This window comes from Dama dama, chromosome 30, assembly GCF_033118175.1.
Source record: "Dama dama isolate Ldn47 chromosome 30, ASM3311817v1, whole genome shotgun sequence".
Taxonomy (NCBI): Eukaryota; Metazoa; Chordata; class Mammalia; order Artiodactyla; family Cervidae; genus Dama; species Dama dama.
In genome coordinates, this window is record NC_083710.1 from 19456127 (window position 1) to 19482041 (window position 25915).

Sequence of the window (25915 nt, forward strand, 5' to 3'; positions counted from 1 at the left end):
AGTAAGCATCTTTTAATTTCATGACTGCAATCACCATCTGCAGTGATTTTGAAGCCCCCAAAAATAGAGTCTGCCACTGTTTCCACTGTTTCTCCATCTATTTGCCATGAAGTGATGGAACCAGATGCCATGATCTTAGTTTTCTGAATGTTGAGCTGTAAGCCAACTTTTCCCCTCTCCTCTTTCACTTTCATCAAGAGGCTCTTTAGTTCTTCTTCACTTTCTGCCATAAGGGTGGTGTCACCTGCATATCTGAGGTTATTGATTTTTCTCCCGGCAATCTTGATTCCAGCTTGTGCTTCTTCCAGCCCAGTGTTTCTCATGATGTACTCTGCATATAAGTTAAATAAGCACGATGACAGGGTGACTTTTTTCCTTTAAGTTACATCTAAAGATCCCAAGTGCAGCCAAATAAATAAATATTAAAAGGAAGAAGAAAAAGAAGCATCATCCTTTTCTTTCCAAGCAACCTGCTTCGGCTTTAGGAATCAAGGATGTTAGTTGCAGCCAATCCCAGTAGGTAGATGCTTGCCCCCGAGCCTCTGTAGTCTCAGAGTTAATGAGCTAAGGGCGTTGAGGGGAATTCCACTGAAGTGCTGGCTGTCTGCTCCATTGGACCTCCCTGGCGGCTCAGCTGGTAAAGAATTGCCTGCAAAGCAGGAGACCTGGGTTCCGTTCCTGGGTTGGGAAGATCCCCTGGAGAAGGGAAAGGCTACCCACTCCAGTATTCTTGCCTAGAGAATCCCCATGGACAGAGGAGCCTGGTGGGTTACAGTCCATGAGGTCACAAAGGGTCGGACACAGCTGAGTGACTAAGCACACAGCCTTTCCTTCCCGTTAAGTCAGTAAAAGGTAGGGTGGTACATACTTTGTGGGAATATTGGAACCTATAGCTTAGAGATCATTATTACAACAGGCAAGGGGTAGATATCCTTTTATTTACGTTCTCTACAGTCTCCTCTCTTCTTCCTCCCTCCGTTTCTTCTCAGAGCGTGCCGTGGGTGAGATTTCTTACAACTCTCATCTTGGACCCATTCATTAGAATCGACTCAGCACTCAGCAGCCATGGCTGTTCTTGGGTTCCAGGCTGAGGACCAGGCCTTGGGTGCTCCCAGGCCCAACACCACACAGGTGGAGTCACCAGTGTCTCCCTCCTGCGTCAGCAACAGGGGAGTTGATGAGTCAGGTCTAATTTCCTTTCCTGGATAATCAGTGAATAGAAAGGACTAGGATTCCAGTTCTGCATGTCAGTATGCATTCTCTTAAACAACCTAAATAAGGATTGGGAATTTCCCTAATGTAGAACCTGAAAAGTAGAAGCAACTTTTAATTTTTTAGAAATGTTTTTGTTCAAGTATAATATACATTCAGAAAAGTGCCTGTTTTGTAAGTGTACAACCAATCATTTTTCACAGAGCACCCAGATCTGTAGACAGATTGTTACCAGCCCCACAAAGCCCCCTTTGTATTCCCAGAAGGGCCTCTGAGAGGTTATTTTATAGGTTCAGTCTTTTAAGTAGGCCCATGCCTGAATCCACCTACATAGACAGGCGAATACCCTCCCTTTTTACTTTATTGATTTCTATGCATAAAGCTGCTGCTGCTAAGTCACTTCAGTCGTGTCCGACTCTGTGCGACCCCATCGACAGCAGCCCACCAGGCTCCCCCGTCCCTGGGATTCTCCAGGCAAGAACACTGGAGTGGGTTGCCATTTCCTTCTCCAATGCATGAAAGGAAAAGTGAAAGTGAAGTCGCTCAGTCGTGTCTGACTCTTAGCGACCCCATGGACTGCAGCCCACCAGGCTCCTCCGTCCAAGGGATTTTCCAGGTGAGAGTACTGGAGTGGGGTGCCATTGCCTTCTCCTTTTCTATGTATAAAACCACACCTAGTTCACTTAGGAAATGCATACATGTTACTGTATCATATGTGCTTTTTGTGGTAGTGGAATTTTTTCTTTTTTTTCTTGGCTCTCCCGCCCCTGGCCTCCTCCCTATGATAATCTCGCCACCCAGCAGACACCCTCCTGGTCACTTCCCAGGACAGGAACTAGAACAGTTTTGAGCCACTTCCAAAGTTTCGCCTTGTGCCCCAAACCCATCAAGCATTTACCCTGCCTTTCTCTGTGAACCCTCCCCGTAACCACATCAGAGATGTGGCAAAGTGTCTTTTTATAAAAGAGCTCCAGTGAACACATTTTTTTTCTTTTTTGGCCGCACTGCATGGCATATTAGTTCCTCAACCAGGGATTGAACCCAGGCCTTCTGAAGTGGAAGGGCAAAGTCTTTACCACTGGACCACAAGGGAATACATTTTAAATGAATACATTTTAAATAAGAAATGGTAGAGTTTCTGTTTGTGACCACATGAAAGTACAGAAATGGATAGTGGTGTTGGTTGTACAGTATTGTGGATTACTTCAAGACACTAAACTGTACAAATAAAAATGGTTAAAATGGTGAATTTTATTCTATGACTATTTTTACTAACATAAAAAAATCACCATTTTACAGCCCGCAATTTAATCCTATCCTGTCTCACCCCTCCCTGCCTTTTACTTAAAGTAACCACTCTCCTGATTGTGTAGTGATTACTTTCTTACATTTTTTTATAGCTTTATCAGCCAAATGGCATCTTTACAAATAATAGTTTAATCTTGCTTTTTAAAAAGATTTGATGGATCTTCTAATTTTTTGTTTTAACCTGTAAGTTCCCCTCTGTTCCTTTCTTTTTGTCTAATTCTGTGACCTTTTTACTTCTATAACAATTTCTCAGATCAGTCTTTTCTAGGGGGCTTCCCTGGTGGCTCAGGGGTAAAGAATCTGCCTTCAACACAGGAGACCCAGGTTTGATGCCTGGGTTGGGAAGATCCCCTAGAGAAGGGAATGGCAACCCACTGCCGTATTCTTGCCTGGAGAATCCCATGGACAGAGGAACCTGGTGGTACAGTCCCTGGGGTCTCAAAGAGTCGGACACGGCTGAGCGACTGAGCACAACGCAGCATGCACCCCAGTGGGGAAAGTCTCGGGCAGAGAGGCCTACAGTCTTGAATCAAGATCAGGGCTTTCCCTTAGTCCTCCCGGGCAGGACTGAGAGTATAAGGAAGAGGCTAGAATCTCCCATCCTCTCCCTGGAGGGGAGGGTGGAGAAGGGAACCCCAGCTCTGATCAGTCCCTCCTGTTGACACAGCATTTCACCTGCCTCTTGCCCTGCATCCGTTTCCTTTGAACCTGACGATCCCTGCCTCTGACTCACCTGATGAGGTGGCAGAGCATCAACCGTCTCCAGCAGGACCACACTCCTTCCCCGACCACCCTCTCACATCCGCACCCACAGTTCAGACTGCTTCCTGCCTCCTAGGGGCGCCTCACTGCCTGTCCCAGTCTATTCCCTCTCTGGCTTCTTTGGGTGATGTTGGGGGGATGGGGGGGGGGCTGGGAGTCCTGAGCTATCTCAGCATGGAGGTATGAATGGAGAGCAAAATATCCTATTTGAGAGGAGTTTACAGTTGATTTGTGTTATCCTGGTTATTTTTTTGCTTGTTTGTGTGCTAAATCCTTGATATTCAAAATGTGGCTCATTTGCCAGCCATCTCAGCATCACCTGGGAGCTCGTTAGAAATGGTGCATCTCCGTGCCCACCCCAGACCTCCCAAATCAGAGGCTGCATTTTAACAAGATCCCCAGGTGATTGATCTGCTCATTAAAGTTTGAGAAACCAGTTCTACAATGAAATACACTTTTAAAATTAAGAGCATGATAGACTTTTAAGAAGAGGTAGACTTCCCCAGTGAATTATTTACCCGATTTCTGGACCATTAGGCCAGAGGCTGGAGACATCTCTGCATAGAATTCCATCTCCCTGTATGATTTTTTGGACCTGAGGGTGAAGATTTACTTTCCTCCATTTACTATGGAGACAAAAAAGCCTCTTAAACATTTATGTCAGCAAGTCTCAAGCCCCCCAAAGGGCTGTGAAAGAGAAAAATGTTGCCCTTCCCAAAGCATATTAATTAACAATGAGATGATTATTATCATGGGACAATGGTTTCTGGAGGAAGATAATAAAGTAAAAAGAGAAGTGGGTGAAATCAGGGGCAGTGGCAAGGAAAGATTAAAAAAAAAGGAAAACCACCACAGGAAATGACAGCAAGGCTCTGACTAAGGTAATGCCTCAGCCCCACCCTCTGCGGGCACCGGCACCTGAGCGGGCACCTTGCCCATGCCCACGTGCACCCTTCCTTGACCCAATAGGAGACTGAGGAGTTACAGCAAGGTGTTGAGACAGCTTTCTACTTCAGAGCATGCCTCCTACTTCCTGGTACAGAGTGATGGACGGGCTTAGACAAGCCTACGGCGCCGTAAGAGCTAGCCTAGACTGGGCGCTGACCTTTCTGAGTCTGGACGGATTCCTGCCCTCGTGGAAGGAAACAGGAAGGAGGTGTCTTCCTTTCTCAGAGGACAGTGAGCCCCGGGCTGCTTTTGTTTTGCAGTTTCATCCTTCCAACCGGCTCTCCTCAGGCACTGGCACGCTCTCTGTCTCCCACCTCACCCCTTTCTCTTCTCAGATCCGGCCTCCAAAAGGCTGGCGTTTCTGAAAGTTTGGTCCTTGGAACGCTCCTCTCCCCAGGGAGCAGCACCCATTTCTAAATAGCGCCGATGAAGCTAAAAACGACACATTCATTTCCATGTCTAGCCTAGATGTCTCCTCTGAATTTCAGGATGAGGTCAGTGAAGAGCTCACTTTTACACACATGAAGTCTGAGCTGCCTGTGAGTTTTTGTCTTGTGCTTGACTGTTCTTGGGTGTTATCACCGGCCTCTCACGCTCAATGTAACAGCTCCCCTCACTCTCCCAGACATGCTTCCCCTCCCGGCTCAGTCTCTGCTCCACAGCCCAGCTTCCTGAGCATGGACTGCTCCTTTCCAGCTTCCTCTCCCGGGCCCCACCCCTGTCTGTCCCCAGTCCTGCCACTTCTCTATGAAGTTCTCCCCCATCCTCACTGCCAAGCGCCTTCATCTCTGCCTAAACAACTGAATGTGTCTTCCATTCCATCCTCCTCTTCTCTTGCCTCCCTATTGCCTATTATCCATTTGCCACAATCTTGTTAAGTCACAAGAGATCACTCAAAGCCCCTGCTTAAAAGCTTACAGAGATGTCTCATTGTATATACTTAGATTGGGGCTAACCTTCGTAGTGGGCGATGGACAGGGAGGCCTGGCATGTTGCAGTCCATGGGGTCGCAGAGTCGAACATGACTTAGTGACTAAACTACTATATGCTTAGATAATAAAACCCAAGCTCCTTATCAATGCCCCAAAGGCAATGTAGAATATTGAGGCTGAGTGAGGCTGTACCACTGGAGTTTAAATTTGAGGTTTGCTACCCACTATCCACAGAAATCGGAGAAGGCAGTGGCACCCCACTCCAGTACTCTTGCCTGGAAAACCCCATGGACGGAGGAGCCTGGTAGGCTGCAGTCCATGGGGTCGCTAAGAGTCGGACATGACTGAGCGACTTCACTTTCACTTTTCACTTTTATGCACTGGAGAAGGAAATGGCAACCCACTCCAGTGTTCTTGCCTGGAGAATCCCAGGGATGGGGTCGCACAGAGTCAGACACGACTGAAGTGACTTAACAGCAATCCACGGAAATATATACCTCATCTCAATTCATACCCCTACCCACACCATTACTCAGAATGCCCCTGATTTCCTCTGAAAGCCTCAGAAAAGAACTCTGTAAGCCACCAGGAATCCCCTCCCTGGCTTTCAAGACTCATTCCTTCTCAAATTTCAGATCTTGGCTTCCAGTCAGCTCCAGCGAGAAGACGTCCTTGGCAATCCTTCCTAGAATAAGGAGCTCTCAAAACCTAGTTCTTTCCTTTAAAGCATCCATACCATTTATAAGTAGATACTTAAGATTGTTTATTTTCCTAATACCTGTTGCCATCACTAGACTATAAACTCCACAAGCAGAGAGTTTGCTGCTGTTATTGTTATTATTATTTTGGTCTTGTTTTGGGCTAAGAAGAGTGCTTGGTATTTACTAGGCATCTAATACTTGTTGGGGGAAATGAGTGAGTAAATGAATCAAGTTTGGGCAACTACTAGGGAAGCAATTCTTTACCCATTGGTTCTCCAACCCACTGAATAAGCCACGTCTGTACTCGCCTCCCCCCGCCCAAATGTGTGTGGATAGTACTCCTGGTGGCTCAGATGGTAATGAATCCACCAGGAACACAGGAGACCTGGGTTCGATCCCTGGGTTGGGAAGATCCCCCGGAGGAGGACATGGCAACCCACTCCAGTATTCTTACCTGGAGAACCCCATAGACAGAGAAGCCTGGGGGGCTACAGTCCATGGGGTTGTGAAGAGTCGGGCACGACTGAGCGGCTAAGCACAGTACTATTCTAACTAAAAGCAAACTCTTCATTTGTTCATTCATAAATAGAATATGATCATTATGCATTTTCTCGATCAACGGCTATTAGTAGTACTCACTCCACATCACCGGAGGGAACTGCATAACATTTTGTGATACTGCAAAGAGACTGGGGAGCACACCCTGAGCCCCGGTACACATCCCCCTGAAAGGAGTTGGTTGCACTGTGGGTCTTTACCGCGTGTCCAGCAGAGGGCGCTGCGGAGACACCGCTGCCGCGGGCGCAAGCGCAGCCCTGAGGGAGGGGCGGGGCGAGAGAGGAATGACGTCCTAAACGAAAACGGTGGGAAGTGTCAGCAAGGTCTCTGGAGGCTTTCTAACTGCGAGGCAGCCCGGATCATGCAGTGGTTTCGGAATCCAGCTGAGTTATTGGGATCCAGAGAGATTTTGAAAAACAAAACAAAACTGATTTCTGGATGGCTGGTCAAGTAGGACCTGGGCAGGCTTTGGACCCTCTTGAAGATGTTCTGTACGATTTTGATGATCAAGAGATTTGGGACCCATGGGTGGGAATTCCCCAGGGCCAGCTCGGGGAGAGGAAGGGGTGGGGAGGAGACAAACCCTGTGGCCTTTTACCTTTGACCTTTCTGAGTACTCCACCCTAACTTGTAAAATGGAGGTAATAAAGATGGAACAATAATGCATACTTTGTAAGGTTATTTGAAGGACCAAAGGACATCCAGGTGTAAAACTGCTAACAATAAGTGTTCAAAGTAAGGTAGTCTGTGCTCTGGATCAAAGGCAGAAGAGGTGTTGTGGTCCCTCTGTTGGGTCTTTACCTCCTTAGGGAAGAGGAGACCCGTGCAACCTAATAATTTGGAAGCTGACTTAATATTTATTCTAGAACCTCCAGGCCCCCTCTGTTTCTGCCAGTCTTTAGTTCTTTCATTTGTCCTCCAGAAGGCAGGCAAGAACAATCAAATGAGGAGATAAAGGACAATGCTTCTAGAAATTAAAAGAGATCTTATGCAGCATTTAAGGACCCCCTATATTGCTCAGATTTCTCAACAGGTGCAGAGAGGTTGAGACTCTTACCCAAGGTCACGCAGCTGCTGAGCACAAAACCTGGGAGCCCTGAGTGCTTTCACCAGTATTCAGTGCTTTCTCAGAAAGGTTTGTGGTGAATATTTCTGGGTCTTGCCTCTGTCCTCCAGAGAAGAGAGATCAGTGCTTCCTACATTCCTATTTCAGATATAATAAGGTAGGCTCATTATTACTGCCTTATCCAACAGATCAGACTTGCAACAAAAGAGGAATGACAGTAACAGTGATAATAATGCCATTGTTAAGGTGCCTGGCACCCTCCAAAAGCTTAGGAACACCATCTCCTGTAATCCACATCTTATCCTTTTCGTGCATTTATCAACGATTGGTCAAGACTTCCAAGGGTGGGACTCCCCTGGCAGTCCGGTGGTTAAGAATCCGCCTTGCAATGCAGGGGACATGGGTTCGATCTCTGGTCCATGTGCCATGGAGCAGCTAAGCCCTCACATCACAAGTAGAGAGGCTGTGTGCCACAACTAGAGAACCTGGACCCCAACAAGAGATGACACAGTGAAGATATCTAGTGCCACCACTGAGACCCAATGCAGCCAAATACATTTTTAAAAATTAAAAAAAAGAAAGAAAAAAAAGACTTCAAAGTGTTCCAGGCTCTGGAGGTACCACAGTGAGCAAACATCTCCCTGCTCTGGTGGAGCCTGCATTCTGCTGAGAAGTGAGAGGGGTGACGAAGACAATCACACATATAAGGTTGTTTCAGAGAGTGTTAAGAGCCTTGAGAAAAACAGTGATGTGATGGAAAGTGCCTGAGAACAAGGGAACTGAAACTTAGCAGGACCCTTCGGGGGAGGGGCCTCCCCGCCCCCTGATTGTTTGTAGAAAGTCTTAAGTCTCCAGGGCCTTCTGGGAGTTCCAAAGAGCAGACTGGAGCAGTTACTAATTAGAGAAGTGAGGGAATGCAGAAACAAAGGTTAAGTGGTCAAGAAAGGACGGTTCGGGGGTAAAACTGAGGCCTAGTTCGTCCTCCAGGGATACACAGAACAATATGATTCAAATCTTTGAGCTGCTTTGCGGGGACTAAGACCCCACCCAGGTGGAAAATGGTAACTACCTGCTGAGACCTCAGACTTGCTGGAACCAGAAGACTGGTTGGATTGAGCTTCCTGGTCACCTCACCACCAACCAGAAGGAAGTCAGGCACCCTCAGCCCTCACCCCACATTTCGCCTTTAACAACTCTTCCTTGAAGCTGTCAAGGAGTTCGGGTCTTCTGACCTCAAGCCACCTGTTGTCCTTGCTTCAGTTCAGTTCAGTCGCTCAGTCGTGTCTGACTCTTTGCGACCCCATGGACTGTAGTACCCCAGGCCTCCCTTTCCATTACCAACTCCCAGAGTTTACTCAAACTCATGTCCATCGAGTCGGTGATGCCATCCAACCATCTCGTCCTCTGTCGTCCCCTTCTCCTCCTGCCCTCAATCCTTCCCAGCATCAGGGTCTTTTCAAATGAGTCAGTTCTTTGCATCAGGTGGCCAAGGTACTGGAGTTTCAGCTTCAGCGTCAGTCCTTCCAATGAATATTCAGGACTGATTTCCTTCAGGATGGACTGGTTGGATCTCCTTGCAGACCAAGGGACTCTCCAGAGTCTTTTCCAACACCACAGTTCAAAAGCATCAATACTTTGGCACTCAGCTTTCTTTATAGTCCAGCTCTCACATCCATACATGGCTTGGCCCTGCGATAAAACTTTGTCTGCTCCAAGCTTTGACATTTTGGTTTATATGGCCTCACTGTGCTTCCAGCACATGGAGGACTTGGATTCAATAACAGGACTGAAGGCTGGTGGGTCCAGAAAGGTGTCCTGAGGAGGTAACATTTGAGCAGAGCCCTGGACAGTGAGAAAGAGCCAGCCTCACTGTGGTCTGGGAGGAGAGCTTTCTGGGCAGTGAACAAAGCAAGTCATCAGAAGCCCCGAGAGTGGGTTTGGTGTGATCCATGAACTGGAAGGAGGTGGGTGAGCGCGGACAGAAGCTGACAACAGCTAGAGGGGAGACCCATCTGGAGAAGGCAGGGCAGGCCGCCCCACGCTTGTCCAGCCTGCCTGTCCAGACCCTGCCCCCGGACTTCCCCGTAAGGAGGTGGTTACTTCCCCTCCCTTGGGAAGAATGTCAGGGAGGCAGGGTGGGCTTTGGGGGAGGGGCAAGGGAAAGGCCTTTGGAAAAGAGTTGCATGACTTTAATAAGAGGTGAGTTTTTTTCTAACTTATAACATGTAAGTTTATGATTTGTTTACTGATTTTTGGCTGCACTGGGTCTTCATTGCTTTGCTCAGGCTTTCTCTGGCTGTGGTGGCCTCTCTTGTGGTGGAGCACAGACTCTGGGAACACAGGCTGCAGTGGTCGCAGCCCTGAGGCCCAGTAGTTGAGGCACATGGGCTTCGTTGCTGCGAGGCACGTGGGATCTTCCTGGATCAGGGATTGAACCTGTGTCCCTTCCACAGGCGGATTCTTATCCACTGTGCCACCAAGGAAGTCCAGAAGTGAGTATTATTTAACTTATTTCACACCTGAGCCAGCGCAGGTTGAATGGTGGCTTCTGTTTCCTTCCAAACCATGCCTCTCATTTTCCAGCGTCCGTGCCATCCCGTAAACAAGAGGCTGACCTTCCTCTCAGCCCAATCCCGCCCCTCCCCTCCGTCACCGGGCCCTCCTCCTCTCGTCTCTCATCTCTCCCAGCTCAGGTCTGAGCTCTCCAGGGGATTCTGGTTGCTGACCTCATTCTGAGGGCTCTGTTCCTATTGGAATTAAAACCTACCTCCTTTTCTTGATCTTAGTTGCAGTACACGGGTCTTCAGTTGCAGCACTTGGGCTCTTAGTTGCTATGTGCAGGATCTAGTTCCCTGACCAGGGATCGAACCCGGGCCCCCTGCCTCGGGAGCTGAGTCTTAGCCACTGGACCACCAGGGAAGTCATGAAGCCCACTTCCTTTTGTGTAGGCATCTACTGCTAGTCCATGCGGGTCCTTTTCTCCTCTCTGGGTCCTGAGTGACACCGCCCGGCTTCCCGGTTGTCTGGGCTCACGCTTCCCCTTGAAGGCTTCCCGAGGGGCTGCTGGGGAAGACAGGAGGAGGACTTCCGGGCAACATACCAGTCAGGACTGTACTTCACTCTGAATTCTGCAAGGAAATGACGGCAGCTTTGGTTTCTAAAGGAAAGGAAGGCAGACCCTTCCTCTCAGATTCGGCTGAGTGGTCGTGTCCCTCACACAGCAACCTCAGCCGGGAAAGCGCTTCCTCATCCACTCACACATTTACACTCGCCCTGCGAGCGCCGGGCCTACTCACTCAGTCGGGTCTGACTCTTTGTGGCCCCGTGGACGGCAGCCCGCCACCAGCCCTGCTGCGTGCCAGGCCCCGGGACCGGAAGTCAGGCTCTGAACTTCAGGGAGTCACAGCCGAACGACAATGTCAGGCACGGTCTAGAGTGACGCTCCTATGTGCTCCCTCACCTGACGTTCATAAGCAGCCTTGGAGACAGGTGGGGCGGGTGTGGTCTCCTTGTGTGTTGTCCAAGGTCACAGCAGGCTCCTGGAAGAAGTGGGCTTAACCCAGGCCCCTCAGGTCCGTTTTTTATTCCTCTGGAATCTTAATTCTTTTGACTTTAGAGGGCAAGTTCAGCGCATGAGGGGTTATATATATATATATATTTTGGTTGTGCGGGCCCTCCGTGCTGCTCGTGGGCTTTCTCTGGCTGTGGCCGGCGGGGGCTGCCCTTCCTTCTGGTGCTCCGGGCTCTCGCGGCAGCGCCCTCTCTCATTGCAGCGCTCTCTAGCTGCAGCAGTTGTTGTGTTCAAGCTCCGCAGTGGCCGCTTTAGTTGCTCAGCAGCGTGTGGAATCTTCCTGGACCAGGGATCGAACCCACGTCTCCTGCATTGGCAGGCGGATTCTTAACCACTGGGCCACAGGGAAGCCCATGCGTGAGGTTTTCACATGGATTTCAGGGGCACAAGCATTCCATCCGTACCATCTCCCATCACTCCATTTCCAGCCTCCCGTCCCCTCGCTGTGTTCTCAAACTTACCGCAGGACCTTTGCACTTCGTGTGGCCCAGGTCTCACATTCTTAGATGTCTTCTTCCCTTTGCTCTTCTCCCAGAGGTGTGCGGCGTGTGCTCTCATCTCATCCGGTCTCCTCTCAGACGTGCCGGGCCAGCTCCTCTTAACATGGCACCCCACTGTTGTTTTCTCTCTCTCTCCACCCTGCTTCCCTTTTCTTTGTGACGTGTCTCTCTCCTGACATTATTTCCCGGTGTGTTCCTTTATTATCTTTCTCTTCCTAAGAATGGTGTTAATATCAGGTCTGAGAGGGTAAGGATTTTGATTTGCTCCATGCTGCGTGCACCGTGCCCAGTAAAGTACCTGGCATATCAACAAAATTAATGAGTATCAACAGAATGGAAAAGCACACACATCATCGGTCTGGAAGAGTGTTCTAAAAAAATATTTGTTAAAAAAAATATTTGTTTATTTGGGCATGTTGGGTCTTAGGTGTGGCATGGGGATCTTTGTTACGTCATGCGGGATCTTTTGTTGCAACACACGGACTCCCTAGTTATGGTGATGGGCTCAGGAGTTGCGGTGCTCGGGCTTAGTCACCCTGCAGCAAGTGGGATCTTAGTTCCGGGCCAGGGATCTAGCAAACCTGTGTCCCCTGCATTGCAAGGCAGATTCTTAATTGCTGGACCACCAGGCAAGTCCCTGAAAGAATATATTTTTTGACACTACAACTAAGTGGATGTCTTAAAACCAGTCTGTCAGCGTATTTTTTTTTCTCCCATTCTACATATATTTAAATTGGTTTGAATCAAGAATAAGATTTTATGAGAACGAAGTATTGAGGAAACAGGAGGTAGACAGTTGCTCATCTGCAAGTAATTCCTTTTCTCAGTGCCTAATGAATTTCCCATAAGTCATAAAAACAGGTCATAAAGGAGATTAAGTGTAATACTGCTGTGTGCATTAAGCTCCGATTTCTAATTAGAAACCACAGAAAGTGATTGCTTCAGAACCAGGTGGGCCTAGCCAGCACAAAAGGAAGTAGAGTCTGGTAGGATAAGCATCCTATCTAGATAAAATCAGGGCATCCGACTCCAGATTGGTCACATTATTTAGGGAATTGCCAAATGTCTGTTTCACGCTGTGGCAAAGACAAGCTCTCAAAGACTTCATTTAAAAAAAACAATTAGTTCTTTATTTGGCTGAACCGGGTCTTGGGACTTCCCCAGACACGGGCAACAGGAAGCACTGAACTCAGCGGTAAAGAATCCATCCCTAGTGCAGGAGACAGGGGTTTGATCCCGGGAGGGAAGACGCCCTGGAGAAGGAAATGGTAACCCACTCCAGTATTCTTGCCTGGGAAATCCCATGGCCTGGCAGGCCGTGGGATCGCAAAGAGTTGGACACGACTTAGCGACTAAATAACAACAACAACTGGGTCTTAGTTTTGACACCCAGGATCTTTAGTTGCAGCATGTGGAATGTTATTCCCTGACCCAGGATTGAACCCCAGGCCACCAGGAGGACCCACAGTCCTGCTGACCCCTCGATTTCAGCTGGGTGGAACTGACTGTAGACTTCTGACCTCCAGAAGGGTCAGAGGACACTTTTTTATTTTTGGCTTTCTTTTATAGAGAGATTTTTTTCATATGGGCCATTCAAAAAGTCATTATTGAATTTGTTACAATATTACTTCTGTTTTATGTTTTGGTGTCCTGGCTGAAAGGCATGCAGAATCTTAGCTCCCTGACCAGGGATGGAAGCCACACTCCCTGCACTGGAAGAAGTCTTAACCACTGGATCACCTGGGAAGTCCCTAAATTCATGTTGTTTTAAGCCACTAAGTTTGAGACAGCTCGTTACAGCGGCAATAGGAAATGAACCCAAGTGCTGTCTGGGGATTCCTGGCTTCTGAGGAGTGGGAGCCAGGGCATCTGAATTAGAACTGAGCTTCCTCGATGTGACGTGTGCACACTGGCCACTGCCTTAGCAAAAAGCAGAACCGGAGGTTATTAGGAGTGGAAACCTGGGGCAGTGAGGGGGGTGAAGCAAGGAGAAAGAAGTGCAGACTCCTTGCTCTGAGACAGACCTGTTCTGTTCCACCTGGCCTCTGTTAGCCAGTGAGCTGTGAATGGATACAGCAGATCGTTCAGTGGCTCATCTGCTCAGATATTGTTGTTCAATCGCTCAGTCGTGTCCAACTCTTTGTGACCCCATGATCTACAGCACACCAGGCTTCCCTGTCCCTCACCATTTCTTGGAATTTGCCCGTTTGTTGTCCACTGAATCAGTAATGCCATCCAACCATCTCATCCTCTGCCGCCCCCTTCTCTTCTTGCCCTCAACCTTTCCCAGCATCAAAGTCTTTTCCAATGAGTTGGCTCTTCGCATCAGGTGGCCATAGTATTGGAGCTTCATCCTCAACATCAGTCCTTCCAATGAGTATTCAGGGTTGATTTTCTTTAAGATTGACTAGTTTGAGCTCTTTGAAATCCAGGGGACTCTCAATCTCCTCAGACAGAGGCTTGCCAAGAGTAAGGATGCTTCCTCAGAATTGCCCACGGAAAGAGGAAGGAGGGAAAATGAGTCTGGTGGGCTCCCTCCTGTTTCCCATTCCCAACTGGTCAGGGCTCATCCATGTTGGGATCGGGGTGAGGTTAATGCCCTGGAACCCCGAGTTGATTCTATCCGGCCCCCAGAGGCTGCCGAGGACATCCTACCCCCAAGCCTCAGCGTCTGCTGGTTCATTCACATCCACAGATGAAGTTCAGGTTCTCACTGTTGGTTGGGTAAGGATTCAAGAGAGTGAACAAAAGCTGGAGGCCAGGGCCCGGAACCACCCCCCAGCACACTTCCAGAACAGTCCATGGGCCAGGCAGCCACAGGCCGGCCCGGAATCAGTGGCCATGGAAATCGGCTCCCTCTCTACGGGAGAAGCTGCAGAAGGCCTGGCTAGCAAGAAAGGAAGGATTGGGGCAGTTTGGGCAAAAACTTTACCACAGGCGGGTTAGCGGAGAAAAGGAGAGGAGGGGGCGGGCGGAAGATTCCGGAGCCGGGAGACCGGGAGCCACAGGTGCAGCAGGTTTGAGCAGGGTGGAGCCGAATGAGACGGAAGGCGGGCTGGAGCCGGAAGCCGCATCACCGAGGCCCCGGCGCTGTCAGGGCGCTGGCATTTTGTTCTGAAAGCAGCAGGGAAGCGCGAAGCCGAGGCAGGTCTGCGGGGTGTCTGCCCTGAAGCCCTTCGGATGGGACGCGGAGAGTAGGTCAGGCCATCCCGGCGGGCCTCGAGGGTGGAGCGCGCAGCACAGGCAGGAGATGACGGGGGCCTGATGGCAGGATGGTGGAGAGGGACAGTGGATGTGTGCGGGGATACCGAGGAGGGAGACGTGCTCGGACGTGGTGATGGGAGTGAGGGCACCGATGGAGGTCTGGTGGACAGAAAGCAACGGGATTGAGGCCAAGATGCTGGATGGGGAAATGGGCACCACGTCAGTAGTTAAGGAAAGGAAGTAGAGAGGAGGATATGCAGACAGAGGAAAGAGCCCCACGCTGGTGTGGATCGACTGAAGGATGCCCTTTCTAGTTCATCTGAACACCAGGCTGATGATCAGAATTTCATTTTCCTGCATCATCCAGGAGAGGGAACGGGGGTGATTCCAACCCCCAAGCCCTCTGAAACCCCTCTCCGATGTTGTTGATGCTCCTGAGCACAGTCCATTTCCGTGTGTATTTGTGTGGTTCTAACAGGCCTTTGAGGAAGAACTGGGGTGGGGCTTGGAGCAGGGGCCTCTGATGTGGTTCCTGCTCTGTAAGGCTTGAAAACAAACTCACAGGAGCCACATCTATCAAAACTCAGAATATCACTTCATATATGTTCAGTGAAAAATACAAAGTAGATGGGAAACTTGTACTCACTGCCCAGAACATTCTCTCCCCCAAAGCAAAGCTATGCAGGAAGTTAAGTGATTATCTGGGTGCTTGGTAAATCCATCTCCTGAGACTCAATTTCTCTGTCTAGAAAATGGGGGTAATGATTCCTACCTCCCATGGGTGGTTACAAGGATTAAATGTATAGACATTTTGTACACCTCAAGTCCAAGGGTCAATTGTGGAAATAACATTCTAAAACTGACTATATATAATCTTATAATTAATAACAATGTGAACAGATCTGTTACTTTTTAAATTAATTTGTTTTTGGCTGCACTGGATCTTTGTCGCTGCTCATGGGCTTTCTCTGGTTGTGTAGAGCTGGCTTCTGATTGCAGTGACTTCCCTCCTTGCGGAGCGCCGGCTCCAGCATGCACACAGGCTTCCGTGGCTGCAGCTGGTTGGCCGTAGAGCTCAGCCTCAGCAGTTCTGGTGCTTGGGCTTAGTTGCCTCAAGGCCTGTGGTATCATCCCCAACCAGGGATCAAACTGGTGTCCCCCGCATTGGCAGGCGAATTCTTAACCACTGGACTGCCAGGAAAGTCCTAACTGGATTCCTGATAATCGGATCTGTTTAGTTCAGAAGTTAGGAAAATCCGATCCTTACTCCAGTGACTACGTGTTTGTGTCCCCTCCAAATTCATGTGTTGAAACCCTAACCTCAATTCATGTGTTGAAACCCTAACCTCAATGTGATGGTGTTTAAAATAAAATAAAAAATTTAACACATACACACACACAAAACACACACACACACCCAAAATCAATGTGATGTTGTTAGGATGTGGGAATTGATCAGGTCACGAGGGTGGAGCCCTCCTGAATGGGATGAGCACCCCTATAAAAGGGACCCTACAGAGCTCTGTTACCCTCTTTCTGCCATGTGGGAACACAAGAGAAGCTGGCAGTCTGTAACCCAGAAGATGGCTTCACCAGCAGCATGATCTCAGAGTTCCAGGCTCCAGGACTAAAAGCAATAAATATTTATTGCTTATAAGCCACCCAGTCCATGGTATTCTGTTGTTTATTTGATGAGTTGTGTCTGACTCTTTTAGAACGCCGTGGACTGTAGCCTGCCAGGCGCCTCTGTCGGGAATTCCCAGGCAAGAATATAGGAGCGAATTTCTATTCCTTTTCCCGGGGATCTTCCTGACCCAGAGACCAAACTTGGGCGGTCTTGGTCGCCTGCATTGCAGGCAAATTCTTTGCTGACTGAGCCACTAGGGAAGCCCCTGGTGTTCTTCTAGAGCTTCCCAGGTGGCGCTAGTGGTAATGCAGGAAATGTAAGAGATGCAGGTTCCATCCCTGGGTTGGGAAGATCTCCTGGTGAAGGGCATGGCAACCCACTCCAGTATTCTTGCCTGGAGAAACCTACGGACAGAGGAGCCTGGCGGGCTACAGTTCATAGCGTCACACAAGAGTCGGACACGGCTGAAGCGACTTAACATGTAGGCACGCAAACTAAGACAGTTACCAAGGTGACTTCTAAAGTATCTATAAAAGGCCACACTTAAGATACAGGGTGGTAAATGCAGTCACTCAAAGCTGTCCTATAAAGTTCCCCTCGAGACAACATTTTACTTGGTGCAACGTTTGTATTCCTGGTATCAAGGCCTTTAAAATTGTATGCTCTCACTTTGCTTTCTACTAATTCCCTGGAAATCTTTAAAAGCATAGCCTCGTGAGATGAATTTCCTCGTAGCTTTTGCATTTTACTGTCTCTGTCAGCTGTAACTCTGTCCTTTATCAAGGTCACCTCCCAATGAATAGCCTCTCATGATCCCGTTTACAGTCCAAAGTGGTTATTCGGCCTCAGGACTTTTTCAGTTTGGAAGAATTATGCTCAGCAGATGTTCTTCAGTCATCCAGAATGTCAGCCCCGGGAACCTTAATTCCAGTCAATTGCCCTCCCTGAATCTTGCTGTTTTTTCTTGAGCGTTCTGAGTTTGTCATGAAATGAGAACGTTTACTAGAGGAACGTGTTTAAAGTCAGAGGGAAAACAGGTGCCAAGTCAGGATGAGTCTGGAGGGAAGTTGAGGGAGAGAAAACTCTTTGGAAAAATTCTAGATTCTCCGTCAAACAGCAAGCATCATGGAGCAGCTGTTACAGGACAAGGCGCTCATGGATGGTGAAGTGAAACATGGAGATGTGACGGCAAGGGCTTCCCTGGCGGCTCAGTGGTTAGGAATCTGCCTGTCAGTGCAGGGGACGTGGGTTCGATCCCCGGCTGGAAAAGATTCCTCATGCCTTGGAGCAACTAAGCCCTTGGCCACAACCACTGAGCCCGCCTCTCGAGCCCCTGTGCTGTGACTGCTGGGGCCCGCACGCCCTAGAGGCAGTGTCTGAAGCTAGAGGAGCCACTGCAATGAGAAGCCTGCAGCTGGAGAGCAGCCCCCGACTCCCTGCAACTAGAGAAAAGCCCTCCCAGCAACGAAGACCCAATACAGCCAAAACTCAATAAATAAAATTATTTTAAAAAGATGTGACATCAACTGTAGATTTGAGAGATAAGCTTTCAGCTTACGATAAGTTAAATAATACAAGAGAAATACCAAGCTAGGCTGAAGGTCATTGCAATTTGTTAGTGAAGTAATAGTATCCACAGAGTCATTCTTTTTTTTTTTTTTAATATTTGTTTGGCTGCATCGGGTCTTAGCTGGGCACATGGGACCTTTGATTTTCATTACAGCATGCAGGATATTTAGTTGCTGCATGCGAACCCTTAGTTGCGGCTTGTGGAATCTAGCTCCCTGACCAGGGATCGAACCCAAACCCCCTTGCATTGAGAGCATGGAGTCTTAGCCACTGGACCACAGGGAAGTCCCTGACAGAGTCATTCTTTCACAATGTACTTGGCCCCAGCCACTGGTATGTAATAGTGAACAAGCCACTAGGGGAGGCGTCCTGGAGGACTGGCCATCCATTCCAACTCAAGGGAGAAGAGAGGGAAATGATGGTGTGAACAGAGCCACTGAAATCCAGTATCGAGTCATAGGACCGTGAGTCCGTCACTTGAGTTATTTCTCCCAAAGCGATCAGCTGGGCCTGGATCCCTTCCATAGCTCACTTGAGCTTGTTAGAAGGCTTAATTTTTGATAGAGCAGCTCTGAACTCTCCCCCAGTTAGGTCAGTCACTTTTGCTTTCTGGTCAGATGAGGCCCTGTTGTGCTGGATCTTGGCACCACGTGCAGAATAAAGGTCTAGGACAAGCCTGGGGCATGGTTCTGAAAAGCTGGAGGAATGTGGGAGCTGACGCACTTGTGTTTGAACCCGGCAGACCTGGGGCCTGTGTCATCATCGTGTGACCCAGGCTCACCTCTTTGCTGAAAGATGATTAAAGGCACAAGATCACCCAGCTGGTTAGGGACCCAACCGGCCCACAGCTCCACCGCGCTTCCCATCTTTTGTCGAACCATGATGTCTGGTGGCTCAGACAGTAAAGAATCTGCCTGCAATGTGGGAGACCTGGGTTTGATCCCTGGATTGGGAAGATCCCCTGGAGGAAGGCATGGCATCCCCACTCTAGTATTCTTGCCTGGAGGATTCCCATGGACAGAGGACCTTGTGGGCTGCAGTCCATGGGGTCGCAAAGAGTCAGACACGACTGAGCAACAAAACACGGTGTCTTCAGCTCCTGGGCTGTTCCAGGTGATCTCAACTCCCATCTGTCCCTGTCACATTACTTGCCTTTTTCTTCCTCTCTGGGTCATCTTTTTATTTTCCTTTGGTCCTTCACTTCTTTCTGAGAAGATAAGACTTACCCACTGGGACTTCCCTGATGTCCCAGTGGGTAAGACTCTGAGCTCCCAGTGCAGGGGGCCTAGGTTTGAACCTGCATGCCACAGCTAAGACCCAGTGCAGCCAAATAAGTAAATAGTGATAATTTTAAAAATAGGCAGGGCAAAAAAAAGATAAGGCAGTGTCCTCCACCCCCGAGTTCCTCTCATTTGTCCTTTGGTAGGTGATGTGCTGGCCACTTCCTCCTGGGACGCTGGCCCCTCGCCGGCTCTCCAGCCCTTGTCAGCTGCCCCGAGCTGGGTCCTTATCCACTGCTCATCTCCGTGTGCCTGGGAGCCCTCAGTCAGAACTAAGGACTTCCCTGCTGCTTGTGTAACTTCAGTTAGTCTGTTTGTTTCTAGCCCTCACTTATTTCCTGAGTGCTAGTTCCAGATGGGCTTCCCAGGCGGCGCTCACAGTAAAGAACCCGCCTGCCAATTCAGGGGACAGAAGTTTCCATCCCTGGGTGGGGAAGATCCCCTGGAGGAGGAAATGGCAACCCACTCCAGGATTCTTGCCTGGAGAATCCCACGGACAGAGGAGCGTGGTGGTCAGACACAATGGAACCGACGTAGCACGCGGGTAGCACACACGCAGATCCACACAGCAAACTGACTCAGACGCTTCCAGGTGAAGCCTGTCAGGCAGCTCAGCATATCTCAGACGGAAGCCTCTCCTTTGCCTCTAACCACCCTCTTCCCCAGTCTCTGCTCTGAGGGGCACCACCAGCTGGACACGAGCCAGGAACCCGAGTGTCTGTCTCAGCTCCCTCCCCTCCACCTGCGTGGTGGGGCAGTCAAGTTCTAGGCCCTCTGCCTCCTTCACCTCCCCTGTTCCCACCACTGCTGTCTTAATTTAGCTTTTCAACTGGGAAACCTACATTCACGCTTCAGGACTTGGGCAGTTCAAGTGTCATCTCCCCCAGGAAGCTTTCCAAAATCCGGTTCAGACTATTATGTAATTGTTAGGTTCTTTTTTTTTTTTTTTCCCTTTCACCAGACCATAAATCTCTAAAGGCAAAGGCATTTTTTCCCCCTTGTACCCAGCATGGCATTTAGTGATGGCTCAGTACATGAATACGTGAGTATATAAATGACCAAGATGAGGAAATAATACTTATTTTCCATAGCCGCCCACAGGATTCATGGTCAAATAAGGACGTTTCCATTTTTACCTACCACTCTCCACAGGTTTTATAGTTATTTTCTTTTTCCCTAGGCATATTTTCTCTTGTTCTATTTCATTCTCTGCTCTACTAAATACAAAGGAAAGTAAGTCTCAAGACTCAGAATATAAAGCAACTGTATACTCCAATAAAAATTTAATTAAAAAAAGACTCAAAATAACACACTAGTGACTGGAAATTTAATTCTAGTTTCCTGGACCAGAGAATTAAGTGACTATAAATCTTCAATGGAAGTTAAATTTGCTAACCACAATTAGACCAAATTAGCCATCAGAAACCTCATTGTTCTCTACTGGAGAGTCTCTTTACATCCTCTCAGGGCTAACTGTGGAAACACCACCTGTAGACAATATTCCTCCCTAATCCCTTCTTGTGGGATAATTGGCTGTTATGTCTCATTTTAAGGTAAAGTGGTGTTGGTGGGTGAGAGCGGATAATAAAATGTGAGCTTGGAGACATTCATTATAGACAAGCTCTGATGGGATTCTTGTGACATTCTCACAGAAAATGGAGGCCCGGAAACAATTGTCAGCCTAATCTTGTGAATTTCCAGGTTGGCGTCACTAATTATAGTTTACCTGTGTGTGTGTGTATTAGTCAGTCATGTCCAACACTAATTACTCACATCATACCATGTATCACATAGTCACAACTGGGAAAACCACCTAGTCATCACCAACATTTTTTCAAGTGGAAAAAGAACAGTGAACATCACACACACACACCATCCTTAGTTTTTATTTTTCTATGAATTCTGATTAAAGGAAATATATTTGGGTAAAGGGTCATCCTGTTTGTTTATGTAGGACTTTTTTTTTTTTTTAATTTGGAAAAGAGATGCTGAGTCGAAGTGTGCAGGTCATTCTCTTGGACAGATCAATGTGCTTCAGCCAAGGTCTAGTTATCCTCTTTAGGTAAGTAGGTGAAAGGGTCACAGTGATAGTATGGGTGCTTGTAGCTTTGGCTGTAGAATCTTCTCCAGGCTGCTGGAAAATCTAAATTAAGGCCAGGGGTTCCTGATCACTTCCTTGGTGGCTCAGATGGTGAAGCGTCTGCCTGCAATGTGGGAGACCCAGGTTCAATCCCTGGGATGGCAAAATCTCCTGGAGAAGGAAATGGCAACCCACTCCAGTATTCTTGCCTGGAAAATCCCATGGATGGAGGAGCCTGGTAGGCTACAGTCCATGGGTCACAAAGAGTAGGACACGACTGAGCGACTTCACTTTCCCTTTCCTGGTCTTATATTTAGAGGCTGCTGTCAATTTAAAACCCTTCTGTGGTGCTAGTAGACAAGTCTGGCCTTCATCCAATCTGAAAGGAATGCAGGTTCATGTGACTCAAACCACCAAGTAAGAACTGGCCTTGACCTGCGGGGGAAGGACGGTAATGAAGACAGAAGCCTGACAGGATCTGTCAGTTTCAGCAGAAGCCTGGGTCGGAGGCGTGGCTGCTACTTGTTCTGCCTTCCGCAGAGGAGTTTGTTAGTTAACCAGCCCTGGTTGAGTGTCTGCTTCATTTAGAGCTCATGCTATGTGGACTGCCAAAACATGTGCAGTTCAGCTCATAAATACAGTGAGCGTTTTAAACAGGCAGCATGTCTTAAAGCCTTTAAGAAGGTTTGTGTCACTCTGGGAACCACACACTAATTATTTTATGTAGGGTCGCATTGGTTCTGTGATGGTTCTCTTTCACATTAGCAATGATAAAGTGTGCTTCACTGCGTTGACAATTCAGTTCTTTGAGTTCTGACTGCGTGAAACCACATCCGACAGCCGACGCAAGCAGTGTCTGTGTAAGATGCACAATCAGACATAAACTGTTCCCTTTCAGATGGTTCCGTTGAGCCTGGGCACTGACCTGTGTAGTGGCTGGGTCTCTGTCATGCGTCTTCTCAGCAAAACCCAAAGTGATGGTTAGAACTGGAGATTATAGAAGTTGTTAGAACAACTGGATGTATCTGTGGAATAAATAATGTGCAATTTTGAAAAGTTTACTTAAGGAAAGTATAAATCTATAAGACTTATTTTGTTATAAGTTCTATATATATATATACTAGTATGCACATTAGTGTTATCAGGTAGGAAATCTGCAAGTAACAGTATCTGCTCAAGGGGAATTTCCTGGTGGTCCTGGGGTTAGGACGCGGGGCTTTCACTTCAGGAGCCCAGGTTTGATCCCTGGTCAGGAAATTAAGATCCCATAAGCTGCATGGGCTTCCCTGGCAGCTCAGATGGTGAAGAATCTGCCTGTGATGTGGGAGACTCAGGTTCCATCCCTGGGTCGGGAACATTCCCTGGAGAAGGGAATGGCTACCCACTCCAGTATTCTAGCCTGGAGAATTCCACGGAGAGAGTAGCCTGGCGGGCTACAGCCCATGGGGTCACAAAGAGTTGGACAGGACTGAACGACTGACACTTTCACTTTTTCACTTCAAACTACATGGAGCGGCTATAAATAAATAAATCTTAATAAAAAAAAACAAAACACCCGTGTGCTTAACAGTGGTATCTTTCTCGTAGAGCAAGAAGTCTGGAGGTAAGAAGCTGCAGGCACTGGCATAGCTTCCCAACAATGCTAATAAGGACCCTGACTCTCTGTCTTCCTGTCCTCCTCTTGGCCACGTGGTCTTTTGTTTCCGAACTTGACCCTTTGTGATCGTAAGATGACTGCCATGGCTCCGGGTACCGTGTCTGTCTTACCGACGGGAGCGTGGAGAAGGGCAGTCCCGTGGCCACTCTTTTTTTTGGGCCTGGTCCTTTTATAAAGAAGTAAAAGCTTCCTCAGACACTCTCCCTTCCCCGCAAGAGTGCAAGCTTTGTCTTGGTGGTTGGAACCTGTAACTTGGCCGTGCTTAGCTGCAGAAGGTGCAGGAGAGGAAGTATTAATGTTTTCCAGCTTCTGTAACAGAGGGCTGGCAAAGCAGAGGAGGGGCAGGAAGAAGTTATCTCACCAGCAGTATCAGAGCTTTTTTATCAGAGCAGCTACCGGCTTCCCTTAGGCAATCAGGGAGTGGCCAGGATCCTTTCAGTTGCCTCCTTTTGTGGCGCTTAAATCGAACTCTACCCAGTTTGGGGCTTCCCAGGTACCTAGTGGAAGGCCTGGATCCCTAGTCCTAGGCGACTTAATAAGCCGTGTCAAACTGGCCTTTTTGTGGGTGCAGGTGGGGGTTGGAGCTGTTTTTACTATTTATAAAGAGTTATCTGCCTTTCTACCTTCATTTGCTCGAAGCTAAAGCCCTACAAGTTTTCTACTTTGACTACCCATGAGTGGCTTTTAGGATCTTAGTTCCCCAACCAGCGATCGAACCTGGGCTCTTGGCAGTGGAAGTGCGGAGTCCTAACCACTGGACTGCAAGGGAATTCCCTTGATTGTACTTTTAGAAGCAGTATGTTTCAAATGTAGAATAAATCAATAAAACAGCAACAAATCCCAGCCCCCTCCTATATTTTCCTTGCTCTGATGGTATATATTCTTATTTTTTTTTCCATTGAAGAAAGTTTGGGTGAAATTCACAGAAAGCTAGACCTAAGGTGATGGACAGGGAGGCCTGGCGTGCTGCGGTTCATGGGGTTGCAGAGTCGGACATGACTGAGCGACTGAACTGAACTGAACCGTTTAAAAAGTGTATTTAGTGGCATTGAGTGTATTTACAATGCTGTGTAACCACCACCTCTATTGAGACCCAGAGTATGTTTTTGAACAAGTGATCCCAAATGCAGGGGAAGATGTGGTCCTCTGTGCTGAAAAGACTGTCGATGCTGCCTGCAGGATGCCCCCCACCCCTCCTACCCCCACCCAGGGGCTCTGGGCTCATAGACTTAACTTCACTATAGGCTTCATGTGAGAAAAAACGATCTTTCCAATGAACAGTTACTGGACATCTGTCCCAGTTCTCAGAACCCTCTTGGCCTTGCCCTCTCAAATGTCAAAGGTTGCAGTAAGAAGCTCTTTGTTTGCTGAGGATTTGCTGTTTTTGGTGGCTTAGATAACAGTTCAGTTCACACAAAAACAAACAAATGATGATCCAACCCGAGTGAGGTACAAGGCCATGAGTGGACTCAGGGGCGGGGCGGGGCAGGGGGGAGGTGATGTGAAAGTAGAAACTCTCCTTTGACTCACCTGCTGGGAGAGGAATTTTCCAGGTTAAGTCCTTAAGATGAGTTATCAGAGGGCCAGGTCACAATTTATTTGTAGAGCCCCATACCCTTCCTTGGCACCGTCACAGAATCAGCTCGTTGGGTCCTTGCAGCAGTCTGATGGAGGAGGCTGGGCAGGTGTGGGCATCTTACAGCATCGCCCTCTTCTGAGCACTTACCTCCTCTAACTGTAGAGATAGAAAAGGAGGGCCACAGAGGCCCCTCTAATTACAGAATAACTTGGAAAGAGTAAGATTTGATTTGAATTTTTTTTGGCTGCACCATGCAGCTTGTGGGATCTTAGTTCCCTGATCAGGGGTTGAACCTGCAGTGGAAATGCAGAGTCCTAACCACTGGGCCACCGGGAATTCCCTGATTTGACTTTTATAACCAGTGTTTTTCAAACTATTGAGTTTTCTATGTAGCAGATTATGAACAAAAATGAAAGAAAATAGGATAATAAATGTTGGCGTGCATTGTAGTCATAGTAAGTATTTTTTCCTGAAATGTTTGCCTCGCTGGGGGGTGTGTGTGTATGCGAGTGTGTACTGGGTGATGATGCAAAATGTATTTCCTGATGTGGGTTAGAGTTTAACCAATTTGCAAGCCCTGGGCAGGAATGGCTGTGGTCCCTTGAGCACCACTCAGATTTGAACACTGCCAGCCTCAGGCTTTGCCTGCTGCCCTGACCCTCCAGGTCAGGATGGTGATGTCATGTGTGTGTGTTCAGAGTCCTTTGCTCCTTATCAAAAGCAAAAATTGGGCGTCTGCCCCAAAGGCAAGTTCCAAGAACCGAAAACATGACTCTCACTGGTTGTACAACGTTTTGACTTTCCCGTGGTAAGAACAATGTCAGTCCTGGCTTTGCTGTCTCCATTTATTTTTTGAGTGTTCTCGAACATTTTAGGGCATTTCTATGGCTTCAGGCCAGTGTACTGACCTGCCTGGCCCCAAGAAGCACACCACAGGGAGCTCTGGCTAAAATTACCCCACGGAGGTCACCTGTTAACCTCCTTTATCCTCTGCCTCTCAGCATCAGGCAGCCTGGATCACTTAAAATTCCCCAATTTCTTTTTCATGGAAAAAGCCATTTATTCCATCTGTTGGAGATTGCATTTGGTCCCTTTATCTTGCTTCTGATACACTTAAGTCTGATAGTTTTCTTAGGCAGTGTCTACATGAAGGCACCCAGAAAATTAGAGAGTAAAATATTTAGCCAAATAATTGGCTTAAACAATGCAGATAATTCCAATTAAAGCCCACTGATTTTTTTTTTTTTTTTGCATGTTGCATTAGCTAGTTATCATGATGTCCCATAGATATAACTTACCATAAAAGCAAATAAAAAGCCATTTTGGTTTCTGTTCCCATGTATTTTTGAAACTGTATCATT